Source organism: Artemia franciscana, chromosome 6 (assembly GCF_032884065.1).
Source record: "Artemia franciscana chromosome 6, ASM3288406v1, whole genome shotgun sequence".
Lineage (NCBI taxonomy): Eukaryota > Metazoa > Arthropoda > Branchiopoda > Anostraca > Artemiidae > Artemia > Artemia franciscana.
In genome coordinates this window covers 28,089,447-28,103,877 of record NC_088868.1, presented here as the reverse complement: position 1 = coordinate 28,103,877, position 14,431 = coordinate 28,089,447, and the positions used below count along the sequence as shown (strand labels likewise).

At 36.7% G+C, this 14,431-nt stretch overlaps 1 long non-coding RNA gene across 1 annotated transcript; it reads left to right on the top strand.

Annotated features, from left to right (window-relative positions):
- The first annotated feature begins 5,705 nt into the window (after positions 1 to 5,705).
- Positions 5,706 to 10,433, top strand: LOC136027853 (uncharacterized). Its single transcript, XR_010617675.1, has 2 exons — positions 5,706 to 6,065; positions 10,328 to 10,433. It is a non-coding gene; the product is annotated as an uncharacterized LOC136027853 (long non-coding RNA).
- The last annotated feature ends 3,998 nt before the right edge of the window (positions 10,434 to 14,431 follow it).

Below are 14,431 nucleotides of genomic sequence, written 5' to 3'. Positions count from 1 at the left end.
AGCTTCAGGAAACGTCCTTTGTGTGTCTTACATGAAAGAAACTCTTCTTTCTTCATGCAGAGGGTCATCTCTTCGGTGAAAAAGACTTGGCGGCTAACCATCCTTGCTCGACGTAAATGGGTAGCATCTTTGATTGCTGGACCACCTTCATATCCGTCAAACACAACGATCGCACTAGGGTACCTTGCTTGTACGTAATGGACGTATGAAGCAAAGATGACCTTGAAGGTTGACCCTACCTTACATGGAACTCGATGTAGAGGAGAACCACCATCCAAGACGATGTTACACGGAGAAGCAGGTCTTGAGGGTGACTGAGTCTCAATCCTGCAAGCCAGAAAGATCGCTTTTGCAAGCTCTGGCTTATTTGCTTTTCTCATAAGGCCATCGCTTTCGAAAGGATAAGGAGGAATCGTACAAAGTTCGTACTTGAAGTATTCTTCTCGGAGGTCAGTTCGTTGGGCTACTATTATAAACCGCTGGAAAAGGAGCGCCGGATCTATATGCGCTACTACAGAGGACCCCGCCTTTTTGGCATTCATTAGGTTCACTTGGTCTTTTTTATTGAAGACTTGCTCCTTCAAGGTTTTTCCCGTCATCTTACTTAGAATCAACTTTCCAGCCACATCGGCCTCGTCTCCATTAACATCTTGGGAAGAAGTTATGCCGTTGGCAATGTTTCTAAGCTGATTGTCACCTCTGAACGGAGAAGATTCTGCGAAGTATCCAACGAGCTTCTGGGTATCGTCGAAGTCACGCTCCTTTCTACTGGAACTCATGTCGCGGTGCTGCTCACTTGTCGAGTAACCAATTTTTGTCAAATTTTGCATCAAGAGGTTGATCTCCAGGCATGCTGGTCTTGACAGAACCCAAATGGCTCTCTGCTGTTCTGTCATCCCACCTCCAGTTGTAAGACCGCCCGATGTTTTCAGACTTCTCATATACTCCTGCTCGATGACAAGATCTGCCGAGAGCCCAGCCCAGCGTCGCTCTGATCTTCTAATGGTGTGACCTCCCTGTTCAAATGCTTCGAAGATTGGTGGGTGACTAGTTTGAAGCTTAGCCATCTCTTGCTGGTACATCCAGACCGACTTGACATAGAGGTTATGTCCAGATGCTGCTAGAAACGGAAGCATCTCTACTGCAGATTGTAGGTGCAAATCCCACAGGCCTAGTCTCTCGGCATGTATGAACTTAAGCAGTATCCCAACCATGTCAAGATACTGAAACCAGAGCTTCGCAGTTCTCTGAGTCAGCAGGTCTTGGCGTCTCTGCTTGAGAAAGTTTTCAAGTTGCTTGAGCTGGGGATCATGACTGAGATCTTTGGGTGGGAGGTATCCATCCAGTACGTCAGCGAAGACAGTAGACACGTCTAGAGACGTCAACGTCGCTTGCTCTTCTTCGAGGAGATGAGCATATATGGCCGAGCTCACGAGAATGTGAGCTCGAACAGCTCTAGAAATCCCTTTTCCAGAAAGAATGTGCGGCACTGCACCAGTCGCGTATACCAATTCCAGAACCCCTTTCAGACCAGAACCTTCCATGAGGTGTCCTATGCATCCGACGAAACTCATCATCAAATGAAAACCGCCTAACTTGAGAACAATACTACTCAGCACATTCGTTGTGTCAGACTTGAGGATCTTCATAAACTTCCACCAGAGCGGCTGGTCAAATGTGAGAACAGGTGTGAATCCGTAGGTTCTGCCTTGCGAAGCTACAAAGCGCAAGGTTGAGTAAAGGCAGGATTCGTTGCTAGACGGGATTCGCTTGCCTTGCTGCGAAGGTTTCCCGTTTCATGATGTATTTGGTTAGAGAAAACTGACTGCATGAATCCATTCCAGCTCGGCCTTGGGACATTCAGGAACCCGGTAGCTAACCAGAGCTGATCGAGTGAAGCATACGGGTCGTTGACATTCTTGCCAGGGATCTTCTCATATTGCACCTTTGAAAGCACTGTCTCACTTAAGTGGTAAGGGTAGATGGGAATTTTTCCTTTTTGGGCTACTTCATCTAATGGAACATCAACTCTCGGAATGGGCGATCGGCTCTTAATGAGAGGAGGTGTGACTGTTGCTAGCAGAGCCATCCCATGGAAAGTGTTTCTTCCGTCCATCGTGCAAACATTGTGATCTGCATTATCAGCTACATGCTGCACAGCAAGTGCGGAGGTAACTCCTCCAAGGCTAGATTCATCATGGACTGATGCAAAGCGTTTAAATTTCTGGACTTCAGCATAGGAGGAGCAGAATCCATGGTTGTGTAAAGTGTCAATAAGAAATCTGGACTTGAAATGGTGATCCAGTTGCACTGCTAAGCCTAGTTGCAGTGGACAAATGAGGGCACGCGGGCGAGCTGCTTGAACGATGGAATTGCCAATGGCAAGCAGTTTGAAGGAAATATCGGTTCCAACGAATATTTCATCTAAGAACACCATTAGGCAATCAGGTAGAGAGCCTTCCAGCTGTTCTCCAGAAGAAATCTGCTTTGCGGTCATATATGATTCCTTCTGTGCTGGCAGTCCTTTGATATCACTTTTGATAATCTTTGCTGCTGCTCTAATAAGCTTGATTTTCTCACTCTCTTCGTTATCGGTTTTGTCCAAGTAATAAAAATTCTGGAGTATCGCTGATGCTTTTTCTTTGAATGTCACCACGTCAGCCTTACCGTCAATAGTTGCAAATACTAGCTGGTCACTGAAATATTCCAGAAGCTTGCTCTTCAAGTACTTGTTACAGTACAGTTCAAGGTCTGTCCCATTCAAAAGCTCTCCCATTTTAACAACAAGTTCACTGACTGTATACTGTTCTTCGTCATTTTCTTCGAAAAAAGTAGCCAGCTTCAAAAACGCCTGATATCTTTCATCGTGACCTGGCCTCCCCTTTTTTGGACGTTTTTATCTGGCTCAGTATCTTCGAGTAATCCAAAAAGTTCTTGAGTCGCAAATCTGGCTGGAAGGCTCTTATTTAATCGAAACATAGAAGAACAGGCTGCGTGATAAATGGCGTCAACTGCGTGCAGGTCTGACACTGCACATATTCGGCGGAAAACGTTATTTGACCAATCATCATCACGCCTTTTGCACACTGCCTTTATACTCTCTTCAAAGTCTTTAGTCCGAACCTTGTACCACTCATGTCCTTTTCTGTGGGTAGTGTGGAGATTTATTCTTGTAGTGCAGAAAAAGCAACACTCTTGGAAGTTGAAACTTGGAGTCCGTGATCGGAGTACCACTTTTTCTGCTTCCGTCATTTCTTGCAAGGTTCGTCGTCTCTCATTCTCAATTTTCGACAGGTATATTTTGTTTGTGAAACTGTTTCTGCAAGCAACATGGACTTGGTTCCCTGCCTCGACAGAGATGCTGGTACCTCTCGTTTTGCTAGCTTCATTGATCGCCGTAGCTCCTTTTTCTGCCAGTACCGACGATTCTGAGGTGTCTATAGAACGTTCAAAAAGGGGACATAAAACTGCGGTCTCAGCCATCTAAAAAAGAGAACTGGGAATAAGTGAGCTGTCGGTGAATGTTACAACGAAAACCCTCATTCTGAACCGAAAAATTTGTGCTCCTCTTCGAAAAATACCCCGTGATCGTGTGTCGCTTGATTTTTTTTTTTTTTTTTTTTTTACTTCATACAAAAACAAAAACAAAACATAAAAAAGAATTAAATGATTAAACGTGATGTTTCTGTCTAATAAAAAAGCACAAAAATAATCGTTTCTTAAAAGGGAAACCATCAATAAACTACTTTTCTTTTCACGGTTCCTCTTTCTCGGATTCTGGAAATATCTAAAAAATAGGCGCAAAAAACGTGAAAAAATAAAGGAATTTCGCAACGGGATGGAGATTTAGATTTTTGATATGTTGTAGAGCTCTCTTTTCTGAACACAGTGGTGTAAAAATAATTTCTGTACCAATTTTTTCCTGGTGCGACCATTTTTTTCCGTATCTTTCCCCTACTATATCTTTTCTTTATAATAGTGATGAGTTTTGTAAAAATTAAAGAATAGTACTAAATCATAATAGTAGTCTCTGTACCTTTTTTTGTGAAGATAAATTAGAAATAAGGACGGTAGTTTGTGCCGCAAGAAAATGTCGAAGACTCACTTTCAACTGTTTCTATGATTTTGAAACTGTGGAGATTTAAGTGATACATTGTTTTTGTGATTTTTGTTGACACATTTGTCTTCTTCATTGTCCTTAATCTATAAATTTGGGGTTAAGTTCGTGTGAAGTACCCTTCTATAGCCTTGCTCAAGGATTTGGCTTTATATCTTTTTGGAAACCAACCTGAACTACTCTTAAGTATTCTCTTAATTGCTAAGTTGTTCCCTATAACCTATCTATCAGCCTGGTTTTAAAGATTTAGTTGGAAATCCTGCAGTAACTAACTCAGGTTAATACACTGATGGAAAGATTTTTAATGGTCGGAATAATTAGCGACAATACCAGTAGTCTAGTGGCTATTTTGAACAGAGACCTATCTATGTCTAGCTAATCTGATAGAATAATGGATCAAAAATAAGTTTAAGAGGCGACAATCTCCATGAAATTATTGTTTTTGTATTTGTCTTTTTTTTTTTTACTTCGCTTTATAACATCAAACTCCATAAAGAAACTAACAATGTTTCACAAAGAAACTAATAAATCAATTCTAATTAATGATTTTGTGTAGACTTTTCACGCTATCACGTTGATTCCGATTATCCAATAACAGCTAATGATATGGTCATGGGAGCTCTCGGAGAGGAAGGCCTAGTATCATGTTTAAGAGTTAGAAGCGATAATTATCCCTTCTAACCCTCTGTCTAATTATGATTAGTCAAGATTTGTCTTCAAAAGTTGAATACTTTATTTCCGAATGTGCTAAAACCTATCTGTTGTTTTTTGCACCCCCTCCCCTCTCCAAAAATACAAAATTTAAGATTAAAAATAAAAGTTCAGGGTAATCATGACACTAAAACACATTTGCAACTAGGTAATAATAATTTTTATTTTGTTAGTGTTTACGAATTGTAATTTTTCTGGGCTACAAAAAAAGGAAAACAAAAAAAAACGTTAAGGTGCAAGGTTTAAAAATTAAACGGCATATTTATATATATATATATATATATATATATATATATATATATATATATATATATATATATATATATATATATATATGTATATATATATATATATATATATATATATATATATATATATATATATATATATATTTAAACAGAATTATCACTTATGTTAATATCTAGAAAATAAGGTGAAACTTTATTTTAAAAACCTGCTTGTTGTTTCAATGAGCAAAATTTTTATCTTTAAAATTTTTTCTCTCCTTTGTATAATCTTTTTCGATTTTGATTCTAGGGTGATACTGTTGTGCTACAAATTAAATATATGTGCAAAGAGTATAGATAACTTATAAAAGTGGAAATTGGCATTAGTGTCGCAAAAAACACTAACGCTATCCAGTGTTTGGCGCCTCTTGGCATTTTTAAAGCATCGTAACCTTGTTTCTCTCAGAAACTGAGATTAGACACTTATTGCCAAACTAGTTCTAGAGATTACATTAATTGAATTAATTTTTCTTATTATTTTGCGAAAAAAAAATTCAAAGAAATGCGAAATGCTAGATAGCGTTGATGTTTTTGTCGAAACTAGCGCCAGTTTCCAATCTGATACAAGTTACCTATACTCTTTGTACATGTCTTACAACAAAAAATCAACATAATGAAAAAAAAGGATGTAACAGGTGCGAATCCCGAAGTTCGTCTATTTAGGGCTTTAGGGTTTGTGCACATTTGGATCTTCCCTTGACTCTGAAATAAGCTATTTGCGCATGTTTGTGTATGTTTATATGTGCTGTCATTTTCCGCACGTCGGGCTTGTTAATGTGGTATAGAGGTCCTTATATTGTTAATTTTTTTATTTCATTTTAGGCGTGCTTTTGAATCTTTATGTCAATCTACTCATTTATACGGTCGAAGGTTGGTTCTTGAATGGGCAGAAGGTGAATCTACTGTCGAAGAATTAAGACAAAAAACAGCTGCAAAGTTTCTACCTGAAGGTATATTATTGAAGTTACTGTTTTATTTCCAAGCTTAGTATATTTTCTACTGCTAACAATACGTCGCAGGACAAAACCTCCTAAGGCTGAAATAGTATCAAATTTTTGACTATGTGGTACAGGTTTGACAAACAGAATTTGAACAAACTAGATCTTCAATAGACTTAGTGCTTCTCAACCTCATTAATATGATTCTTTTGTATTTTCTTAATCTTCTACAAAAAAAAACAAAGTAACCAAAAAACCAAATATATTATATATATATATATATATATATATATATATATATATATATATATATATATATATATATATATATATATATGTGTGTGTTTTTAACTACGTAAAACTTGCGAATATACACCATTCTTTGCTGTCCCATTGTCCCATCCTGTCTACAAAAACGTGGATTTTTTTTTTTTTTTGCCACAAGACAAATCACGGATGCGTGATCATTTGTTTGTTTGTTTTTTTTTCAACAGGGGTGATTGTATCGACCCAGTGGTCCCGGAATGTCGCGAGAGGGCTCATTCTGACGGAAATTGAAAGTTCTAGTGCCCTTTTTAAGTGACCAAAAAAATTGGAGGGCACCTAGGCCCTCTCAAGCTAATTTTTTCCCAAAGTTAACGGATCAAAATTCTGAGATGGTAATTTTACTCAACATAGTCGAAAAACCTAATCACTATGTCTTTGGGGACGACTTACTCCCCCACAGTCCCCGTGGGAGTGGCTGCAAGTTACAAACTTTGACCACTGTTTACGTATATTAATGGTTATCGGGAAGTGAACAGACGTTTTCGGGGAGATTTTTTTGGTTGGGGGGAGGGCTTGAGGGGAGGGGGCTATATGGGGGAACTTTTCATGGTGAAATCTGTCATGGGGGAAGAAAATTTACATGAAGGGGCCGCAGGATTTTCAAGCATTTAAGAAAAAATAAATATGGAAAAGTTTTTCAACTGAAAGTAAGGAGCAGCATTAAAACTTAAAACGAATGGAAATTATTTTGCATATGAGGGGTTCACTTCCTCCAAATACCCCCCTCTTTACATCAAAATACTTTTAGTAATTTCAACTATTTATTTTACGGCCTTTGTGATTCAAGGGTCGTTTTTAAGGAACTGGGACAAAATTTAAGCTTTAGTGTAAAGAGCGAGGTTGTGTGGGACAAGGGGTCGAACCCCCTCATATACACAGTAAAAACATACGAATATAGAAGTTCGTTACGTAAGTTAATTTGCAAGTTACGTATGTTTTTATTATTAAAAACGTCCGTTAAAAATAAAAGTTCTAGTTGCCTTTTTCAGTAACCAAAGAATTGTAGGGTTACTAGGCCTCTTCCCTGCTCCTTTTTTTCTCAAAATTGTCCGATCAAAATTATGAGAAAGCCAATTAGCAAAAAAAATTAATATGCAAATTTTGCTTTAATTAATCATGTGTGGAGAGCCAAAATCAAAAAATGCGATAATTCAAAACCGTTCAGAAATTGAATAAATTTTTTTTATTTGAAAGTAAAAGTACCTATATATATATATATATATATATATATATATATATATATATATATATATATATATATATATATATATATATATATATATATATATATATATATATATATATATATATATATATATGTATATATATATATATATATATATATATATATATATATATATATATATATATATATATGTATATATATATATATATATATATATATATATATATATTGTCTAATAATATCTACTGATAGATATCTACGGATATAAAAAGAGATATCTACTGATATATACTGATGAATGTCAGAGAGATATCTACTGACATAAAAAAAGCTATCTGCTGATAGATATAAAAGTATATATCTACTTATAGATATCTAGTGATATAAAAAGAGATATCTACTGATTTCACGGGTTTCATCTGTAAGTACACAATAAGGATTATATTGGTTCCATAGAATGTGTTTTGATTGTGGACGGCATGCTATTGGTGTGGGTTGGCATTCTAATCTTTATTGATTGAAGAATACATGGGCGTATACTCTCAAGGGGCATGGTAGGCGTGTAAACAGAAACCTTCAGCCACTTTTATCAACTAATAAAACCAAAAAAGACAATATTCCGAGGCCTTGAATAAATTGTAACGCCTGAATAAAAAAAACTCTTTGACGCTAAGATGATATAATAGCAAACTTGCTATATCTGTAAGAAAAATAAATAAAATACTGGAAAATAATTATGCTTTCCTTTTTGTAAGCACTAGGTGACTGAGCTTCGGTCGGTAAAAAGAAAGAAAGTTATTTTTCTGTAATATCTTTCACAAAAATCAACTTTAATTTCATTTTTTTTCTCATAGAAAATGAAAGCATTAGGGCATTGGATGTCTGGGTATTTGTAAGGTCATTCGTGTAAGACTGCACGAAAACTGTTTCAATCCCACTTGCTAGGGCTATAACGTGTGAAAGGTTGAGATGGCTATTGCACGTTCTGCGGATGAAGGATGACAGATTCTCAAATGTTATTCTTTTTAGTCAACCGAAAAGTGAATGGGAAAATAAGGGAATGGGAACTTCCTGGGAAGGTGTAAAGAGGAAGGCCTTGAATAGATTGGGATGAATTAGGAGCGGACATAGCTGTGTTCGCCTCAGGTGGTGTGCTGCTCCAGTGAGCTATTAGTAGTAGTTGTAGCATTAGTATAAAAAGTGTTTTTCCAAAATTAATTCACGCCCTTAACAAATTTTTCCTAGGTTGTAACCTATTTAGATGGTTTTTCCCCGCTGGATGACAAACAATTGTATTATTACATTGAACGTTATCAAACAAAAATAACATCCAATTGAAGCTTGGTTCCCTCGCATACAGATTCATTATTGTAATTTTCTGCCATAATGCGTAGTATTTAATGCGAAACAATAAAGTGTCCGACACTCACTTTACAGCTATCAAACAGCAATGTCTATCTTTAAAATCTCAGAGCCAACTGATTTTTTAAGAAATTAATTGTGTTTTGGAACTCTTCCTGCTTATGCTCAAGGCTTTCTACCTTCAGGGGTCTCTAATCTCAGTCAGCAGGCGATTAGTGAAAATATTAAGGTCAATGGGAAGGGAAAACGAATTTTCCCAAAGTTTGGTAATTCCGAATACTACCCAACGGTATTATGACGCGTTTCAGGGAAAAATATAGAACCATTTTGCAAGAAAAATGAGAGGTAAATAAACAATATTACAATTATTTCTCTTTTAATATGAATACCAAAATATCCAGAAAAGTAAGAGATGAAATTAGATTTTAAGCAATACTAACATCCTTATCATAAGTGTGCAAGCAAATTTTCAAAGATGAAGACGGGAGAAGACCAGATCGACGTTTCAGTTTCTGGATATATTTGCAGGGACAGAATGCAGGCTTATCGCTCAACTTTGCAGTAGCAGAAACTAAGCCCCAAAGTCCGTATTCCTAAGAAAAGCAACAATCCGCTATGCCGCTATAGGAGAAAATTATGCTTTAATAAGAATTTGAACCGGGATCTCTACCCTCTCGTAGGGTCCTAGAACTAGACTATAAGTCTCTTTTTACGAGCTGGAGATCAAACTGAGCTTAGCTTTCATGTGTTTGTTTAGGTTATTCAAGACCAGCGGAAAGCTGTTAGACTGTATTATCCGCGAGAAAATGAGAATTGGCTAGATATGAAAACGATTCTTGAATGCTAATACAATGTTTCTGGCTAGTAGATTTCGACGCTAAATTGAAATTATAATGAACATACAAAAACTTTTAATATTGACTCTTTTTTCTTGATCTTAGTCGCATTATTGGTTACCTCAAAATAAAAAAAAAAAATTTGAAAATGTTTAAGGATAATGACTAAGATCAATTATTAACGATGTTTTATACCTAACCATGGACTGTAACAATGAAAATGTGGTCAGTTTTTAAATAACTTAGTTTTTCTCTCGTTATTCACAACTGGCCGGTGTGATTTGCACCCCCTTTTAACGCGCTGAATTCAGTTTTTACAAAAATTTGATTTTTGAAAACAACTGAATTTAAGCTTGGGAAAGAATTATAGTTATTTGGAGTCTCGGTTGATTTTGTTGTTTGTCCTATACAGTTGAATGAATTGCTAAGTGAACAGCTTGTAAGAGGTAAATAAATATTTCTATGGCCTAAGTGCAATTTCAATTTTTTTTTTTCTTGAATATCGTACGTTTATTTGACAGTTTTTATTGCTTAACTTGCAGAATAAATAATTATCGTTTCAGGTCCTAAGAAGAAGAAAACGAAATGGAAAAACGAATTTGATGGTGTTTTGGGAGATGAATGATTTATGTTATTTCGATTTTGACAAATAAAAATTTCTATTGACAAGTTACAGAAGTTTAGTTGACGACCCCTGGCCAATTTTGTTGGACATTTCGGCTACAGTCATACAGATGACTCTATGTGACTCTTTTGCACAATAATTACAATAGATCTTTTTACCGAATCCAACTTCCAGCTGAGATTAGCAGTGGCCTTTAAAGTACGCCTACCACGGCCAAGCGACTGGATCAAGTGATTCTGTCAATCGATTGACGTTTGTTCCAATCATAATTCAATCAACCCTTCCATCGGATGAAAACGTATTTTCCATTTAGTTTTCGATTCGGGTTGTGAAGTCCCTGATGCGAAATTCTAACACAGGCCTGGCCTTTCTTGCCTTGACTTTGGCTGTCCCTAAGCCGATAAGAAAGTTGATAGCGTTATATTATAAATTATATTGTGTTATATATATATATATGTATATATATATAAGAGAGAGATACTTTTATTTTTAAAACGGAATCTTTCAGAACCTAAGGAGAGTCTTCTATCCACTGTAATGTGGCCAATTGTAATATGAATAAGCCATTGAGTTTATGGTATCTATGTGTAAAAATTAACCCGTACAACAGTAGAGAAGTTACTAATGGTTGCAGTGACACCTACAACTTAGAAAAAGCCAAATACGTCCCGTAGTAACAAAACAGTAGCCCAAAGCTTGGAAAAATCGTATTAGATCGAGACACAAAGTACACCATCAGAACTGTCTGGTCAGAAACTCTATAAAGGACACACAGTTACTTACGAAAAAAAAAAAAAAAAAAAAAAAAAAAAAACGATGATTCAGTATAATTGTCATATACTGATATTTATTCCTTAAAATTGTCAAAGTTTTTATTTATGAAAGTAAAAAAAAAGTTAAAACATTTGAAACATATTTTGTTTTCAGTAAAGCAAAAATTATGTTCTGGTCTTCAGAAGGCATGAGGTTATCAGCCCTACTTGTTCTCCTTGTTTTGATTTCGACTTGGCTATTTATTCTAGTTTCTGTTAGTTTTGAGTTACATTTACTCTTTGATAGTGATTTGTGGTAGTTTTACAGTTGGAAGATTATTTGACTTTATTTCTGCACATTTTTGGCTTAATGGAGCTTTTTTTTGAAAAACTTGTTTTGTGGGAATAGTTTTTCAAAATTAATTTTTGTTTGTTTTTATAGACATAGATTTTCCTTAATATCATTCCCTAGAGATTATATCTAGGCTCTTTGACAATCTGGGTACATTTACACTCTTTTTATTTATCCAGATTGTAAGAGCAGAAGTAGTAATAATAATAATAATCCCCAAAGTTTCAACTCGAGATACCCCCATTCGTTTTCGATATATCGCTGAGATGTCTTATTCGCAACCATACACACAATGCCTTTATATCCCTAAGAATATAGTTGCTGGACCATTCCAGAGGCGCATTTGGGGGGAGGGGGGTCAAGGGTGGGCAAATGCCCACCCCAGATTTTCCAGGGGGGCAAACTTCCACCACAAAGGGCCCTTCGCCGGCCATAATAATCCATTATGTCCAACATAATCCATTCTCTCCAATTGATATGAAATTACTGCACGCCTATTAACCAAAGAGTGTAATTACTTGACAATCCTTGGGGTAATTACGCTATTTGCTATCAATTATTGTAAACTTTGAAAGTAGGTAAGATACATGATAAAATCCTCGAGTTCTTTCAAATGCCCATTTCCTAGATGATAAGGCGAACCGAAGTGAGTCGGGGGGGGGGCAACATGAAGTTTATGCCCACCCTAAGATTTGGTCCAAATGGCGCCTCTGGACTGTTCTACAAGACTGAATAAAATGACCGTCAAAATTCTGACTGGATGCGTTTGAAAAATGAGTGGACTTGAGAGACCTATACTGATGGGAATAATGTACAACTTAATTTGAGTCTGGAATTTGATAGACTTGTAGCTTGGTTTACGGCGAATAGGCTAGCATTTAATACTTACTAACAGTATATTCACGTACATCACCAAGCAAGAAGGTGAAACCGCCAGACCTTCAAGACCTGCACCTTATAACAGTGAAGCTGCTAGACTTTCTAAGCTCCCAATGCAAGGCCACGATGTGCCCCCGTAGGCCCTCATCATGCAAGTTTAATCTTAATGTAAGTGTAAATTTATTGAGAAGCTTATATTCTCTTTGAATGATTCGATAAGCTTAATGTTTCAGTGGTAGCAACGTAATATTTTCAGCCTAATGTATATTCTAGTTTAGATTAACAAAGAGAAAAACAACTGGAAAGTTTGGGTAGCCATATTTGGTGCAGGTGGAAGGGGGGATTTCATTCCGCATCCTGATCAGTGCAAAAGTAGCACATTCAATTCTCCTTAATAAGGGGAAAATAACCAGGATCTTGGTGGTTCTAGATATTCTTTGAAGAGTTTTTCACTAAAAACACCAAATTCCTGGAAACTATTAAGAATATTGATGCTAACCCCCCTCCTATCTTTCAAGAGTAATGCATTCCTTTTAGTTTACTATAGGGCCCCTCGGTTCTTAAGGTAATGGAGTTTTCACAATGCTTTTAGTTATTAACTAAAAGCAAGGGAGTTTTCACAATGGAGTTTGAGGAGGAAAAGGAGTTTTCCCGATGTATTGAAAATGAGGTGTTTTTTAAAATCATGCATTCTACTGTAAAAAAGCTCTAAAATGGTGATTTGAGTGGTGTTGCCCAATAGGTTTCTTTTTTTAGATTAATAATGAGGAAGAATATCAAGGTCACTCAGCATAGTTTTGAGTGGGGCCCCAGGGATATACACTAAAACTGTGTCATTCCTTTCAGGAAGTAACTAAGATGCTCATGCTACAAAAAATAATGCATTCTTGTGTTGAAAATTCTGAAAAGGAGATTTGGGGAAATTACCCATTAGATTTTTCATAACAATGAAAATACAACATTCTTTTCGGGGTTAAAAATGCCCCCGGCTCGTTAGTTTTGAGGGGGATGAGGAGCCTTAGATTAAAATTTTCTTCACTGCTTAATATCGTAAATATTTCAAGAGGGTAATTTTTTCATTCTTTTTTCAGACTACACCCACATTTAACCATAATAGATGATTTGTTCATGACTTCCCTGGGACCAGAGTGGGGCAAACCCCAAAACCCCTCGGTAGGTTTTTAAGACTCTTTAAAACATTATAAAACCTATAACGTAAAGGGAGACGTCTTATGAGGTAATTTCTGTCATTAGATCTATAGTTCGTAGTACAATGGGCTATGGACCCGAAGGGTCCATGTATTGTATTATTCTGTTCATTAAATTCTTAACTGGCATTGTGGTCTCAATACATCCGAAGGATCCCTTTAGTGGTCCTTGTATGCTCTTTAAATTCTTAACTGGCATTAAATTCCTAATATGGTATTATGGCCTCAATATATCCGAAGGGTCACTCTTAATTATTCTATTCGCTTTCAGCCTAATATAGATTTCTTCAAAAGATGGAATCAAAAGCGTTTCAATGAGCTAATAAGCTCTTATTATTTTCTAGGTTCACACCTACAAAATTTTGCGACAATCTTTGTGCACCCCCTGAGAATGGTAAACATGAAGATTATAGTGCAGGATGAGCCATTTTAGTGTGCTTTCCCCCAACTTTGATTTAGGCACCTTCGCGAGGGATCTTGGCCTCAACGCTGTTTTTTTTTGGACAACTTGTTTTTGCGAGTGGCGCAAAGCGAGGTCGGAAGGGTACTGGAAGAACAAAGGCCCATCTCTCACACTGATATGGGAGAACAGAACAAACTGCATGCAGCTCTTCCCACGTATTGCCTGATTTTAATTCAGCCAATACCGCTTTGTGCAATATTTATGTTTTTACAGCTGAGTGTGGAGATCCCTTCAACACTCTTACAAGTGGTAGTATCCAAACAGACCCATTGGACGTAGTACACTTCTGTGTCAGCGAGAATTGGGCCTTCTTGAAAAACACATTTGGGATACGGGAGGTAGAGACAGTGTGAAAACTTCCATCGCTTAATTTTTTTTCGGTGAAAAG